This window comes from Phalaenopsis equestris, unplaced genomic scaffold (genome assembly GCF_001263595.1).
Source record: "Phalaenopsis equestris unplaced genomic scaffold, ASM126359v1 Scaffold000339, whole genome shotgun sequence".
Lineage (NCBI taxonomy): Eukaryota > Viridiplantae > Streptophyta > Magnoliopsida > Asparagales > Orchidaceae > Phalaenopsis > Phalaenopsis equestris.
The window spans coordinates 197657-202255 of NW_018164781.1; the positions used below are offsets into that span (position 1 = coordinate 197657).

The 4599-nt window shown below is 38.7% G+C and overlaps 1 pseudogene; it reads left to right on the top strand.

Annotated features, from left to right (window-relative positions):
- The first annotated feature begins 6 nt into the window (after window positions 1-6).
- The window catches only part of LOC110025864, a 10135-nt pseudogene continuing 5542 nt past the window's right edge, over window positions 7-4599 (top strand).

Sequence of the window (4599 nt, forward strand, 5' to 3'; positions counted from 1 at the left end):
GAGCAGCAGCTTTGCGACGATCGTGCAAGCGGATCTTTGCCTGGACTTGTTTTCATTGGTCGAGACAAGGAAAAGGAGTTTGTTATGCAGTGGTTGAGGGAACCATCAAATGAACATCCGACACATATTTCTGGCACTAATTCTCTAGAGAAGATTTCTCTTCTATCTATAGTGGGTCATGGTGGTATGGGGAAGACAGCTCTCTTACAAGAAGTCTTTAATAATTTGAAAGAGAAATTTGATCTTAAAATTTGGGTTTGTGTTTCCAACAACTTTAAAGAGGAAGAAGTCATTGTAGATATTTTGAAATATCTTAATAAATGGACTTCTGATTTGACAAAACTTCCTTCTCTTCAAGAGAAACTTAAATCTACGGTGCAGTCAAAGAAGTTCTTGCTTGTTATGGATGACATTTGGGAGGAGAATACAACCAAATGGGAGAAAGTGCTCTCACCGATGACTAAAGGAAAATCGGGAAGTAAAATTTTGGTAACAACTCGGATGGATTCAGCTTCATCAATGATTCCCAATGCGATTACATTGAGGAAAGAAACCTTGAGATTAAAGGGGTTGGAGAAAGATGAGTGTTTGAAGCTCCTCAAAACTCATGCGTTTGCTGATGTAAAGAGCGTTGATAATCATAAAAAATTAATATGCATCGCTGATGAGATAGTTAAAAAACTTTCAGGGTCTCCATTGGGAGCGAAGGTCATTGGTGGTGTTTTGAAGTATGATTTAACTCCAGAAAATTGGGGAAGAGTTTTGGAGTAATATTGGAAGCGTAGAACTAGTACCTGGTCAGAATATGAATACGATCATGCCAATCTTAAGATTGAGTTATGCATTCCTCCCTGAACCTCTACAAAATTGTTTCACATTTTGTAGTATTTTCCCACAAGATCATAAATTTTATAAAGATGATTTGGTCCGAATGTGGATTGCATTGAATTTCATTCTGCCATCCTCTATTGTAGGAGAGTCCTTGGAAGATATTGGGGGCAGGTATTTTGATATTTTAGCCAGAAGATCTTTCTTTGACGAGTTTCAGTATAATAAAAAAATATACTATAAGATGCATGATTTAATACATGAATTGGGACGATCCGTTTCTGCGGAGGAATGTTTCAGATTCGTGGAGAATGGAGAGTCATCTCCTAAAATTCCTAAATCTATTCGACACTTATTTGTTAAAACTACAAATATTGAAGTACTGAGAAGTATCAAAGAAATTAAAAATTTGCACTCGCTTTTTTTGAGTTGTCCGTGTGATGATCAAGATTTTATTGATGCGCTTGAAGAAGTTTTTAAAGCATCGAGAAGCATTCGTTTGCTGCTTTTACGCATTTCACACCAGGAAATGAAACATGGGGCGATTGAAAATTTGATACATCTCCGGTACATTAATTTTGTTGAAGCAGAAGGAATGTCTATTCTCCCAAGTTCTCTATGCAAACTTTATCACTTGCAGTTCATAATTAATCTTAGTATTTATGCCCATATTTTTTGTGATGAAAGTATATTAATCGACATGAGTAATCTTTCTAATTTGCGTTACATAAAGTTGCCATGGAATGACCTTTTTGGGGTGCCTGGGATTGGGAAGTTGAGGTCCCTTCAAGTATTGAATCTGTATATTGTTGACAATAAGAATGGTTATAAAATTGGGGAGCTAAAACATATGAATGAGTTGCGCCAATTAAACATCCAATTTCTTAGAAATCTTAAGTATGACAAAGAGGTTTGCACTGCTAAATTATGTGAGAAGAGAAAACTCACGAATTTGTCCCTAAATTGGAATGTCGATTATACTGTATGTTCTTTTCGGCAAAGCAGAATTTACAAAATGGGCATTGCAAATTCTGACTTGGATTTGAAGGTGCTTGAAAATCTTAAACCATACAAAAATCTAAAGAGATTGTCCGTATGTGCATACATGGGTGCGAGGTCTGCCTTATGGATGTGTGATGCCAATTTGACCTTCAATCTAGAGTACGTCAGTTTGAACGAGTGTTTGGAGTGGGAAACTCTTCCACCTTTTGGGCAGCTTCCCTTCCTGAAGTATCTATACCTTCGGAACATGCCAAAAGCAAAGCGGCTTGATAATAAATTTCATGGGAATGACAATGTTTGTGTGTTTCCATCACTGGAGGTACTGCATATTAAGGAATTACAAGTATTGGAGGATTGGTTTGATGTGGCAGGAGCAGCAGAAGATGACAGTTTCTTTCCTTGTTTAACTGAACTGTGGTTAGAAGACTGCTCAAAATTGCAGGAGCTGCCCTATTTATCTCCTAAGCTCAAGAAAGTGAAGATAAAGAGCATTGGATGGAAAGCTTTGAACTGGAAACAAGGCGCGAGCAACTGTTGCAGCATTTCAAACTCTGTTCCCCTTGAAACATTAGAGGTCCGTTGCTGTCCAAACATTACATCTATTGCTCTGGCGGATGCAAGATTTGAAGCGCTAAGAAACTTGACAATTGTAGCTTGCCCCAATCTGATCTCTCTCGGTGGATTGCAACAAGTGGAGACCACTGAGAATTTCCAGCTCACTCTTAATGAAGTTGTTATAAATGATCCATCCCTGTTGCTAATGGAGCCATTGAGAAGCATCACCTCCATTAAAAAGCTGAAAATTAAGGATAATGATGAGGTGTCTTCATTTTCATTAGGGGTGGAGCAGTTTTTTCTACAAGTTAGCTCATCCCTTTGTGAGTTGTACTTTAGAAGGCTCAAATCGCTGCGGTCTCTCCCTTCCTCTTTGGAATGCCTCTCTTCACTTAAGATTCTAGAAGTGATAGATGTTCCTGATCTGCAGATGGTGCCGAACATCCCCGCCTCCGTGAAAGAATTAGAGCTTAAAAATCTCAAATCATTGCAATACCTGCCTCCTTTGTCAACCATCTCATCCCTCAAGCTTCTATATTTAGTAAGCATGCCCCTCCTCAAATCATTGCCAGACTTCCCTCCCTATTTGTCTGGACTGTGGCTAAATGGTCTTGATCAACTGGAACGCCTTCCTTCTTGCCTTGCTTCCCTTTCTTCTCTCCAAACTATTCACATTGATAACATTCCTCAGCTCCTGGACTTACCCGATCTCCCTTCCTCCTTGATAGAAATGACAATCCATAATTGTCAAAATATTCATCAGGGGTTGATGGACAGCTATAAAACATATGTTCGGGACGGATACTTGTTTCCGATATTCGGTAGAGTCAAGGAAGTAAGTCGGCCATGGAGTAGGGTTTTTGATCTTGATGACAGTTTTTCTTAGACGCAGGCAGGAAAGAGAGGAAGCTAAACAATGAATGCTGCAGGTAATCACTAACAACAAATTATCATTTTAAAACTTTCCTGCATCTTTATCGTACTTGTCCATTAGCGCTTGTTATTTAGTTATATTCATGTTATTTACAGGCTTATTTTAATAACTAATGACTGGTCCCAAAAATTTATTTGTCATTGTTGTGTAATTCAAAAACCTTGAGTGTAATTATGTTGTGAAAAACGACGGCAATAAGGCGAAAAACAGATCTAAAAAAATTACACCAGAAAATACGACGTAAGATTTACGTGGTTCGGCAAATTGCCTACGTCCACGGAGCTGCAGAGGATTTTATTAGCTTTGAGGAATGCCCCGTCGACCGCGTCGACTTACAAGAAAGAATTCTCTCTCTCTCTCTCTCACCTTCTCTCTCTCTCTAAACCGAGAGTCACACCAAGAAGAAGAAAAAACAACTTTAAACTGTTTGGAGAGTAATACCCATTCCTGTAATCGTGAGCCCCTTTTAAAGCTTCATAGTATCCAGCTTGTTTTGGTAACCCTTAATTTCGTGATTATATGGAATCATGCTTTAATGATCCATATAAAGCTCATTAAGGCAAGCTATCAAATTCATTGTCTTTTTCTCTATAGTAATAAGAGGGGCGGGAGATTAATCTGGTAAAGCTTAATTAATTAATTAAACTTTCATTAATTCTTCCTGTCAATAGAAGGCAACTTCTTTAAATAAAAATTGGGACTCATCAAGCTATGACAGGGAATAAAATACATAAGGAAATGAATTAAGAGCAGATAAATTAGAATCAATTTATCAAAGAATCTGCCGTAATAGGAAGTAGACCGTGTCTCTACCTTCATCAACAATTCTCCCACTTGGAGACTGGGACACTGACTGCACCATCCATTGCCTGCACTGCCCTTTTCCTCAAACGTAATATCCTCCACCTCTGCAACTCAAAATCTCTGTCTTCAAGCTAGAAGACCAACTGAAGTCGAACACAACTTCAGTTTCTCAAGTGTGACGCCCTTGGTCAACATATCAGCAGGATTCTTGCTTCCACAAATTTTTTCAAGTAGTATCTGTTCGTCATCTAACAATGATCGAATAAAGTGATACCTGATCTGAATGTGCTTGGTCCTGGATTGAAATGCTAGATTTCTAGCTAGGAATATGACGCTCTGGCTATCACTGTAGAGAGTGCCTTTCTGAACCTCCTTACCCAATTCCGCCAAGAAACTCTGCATCCATATCATCTCCTTAGCAGCCTCTGACACTGCAACATACTCAGCCTCTGTAGTGGACAAAGAAACTGTCTTCT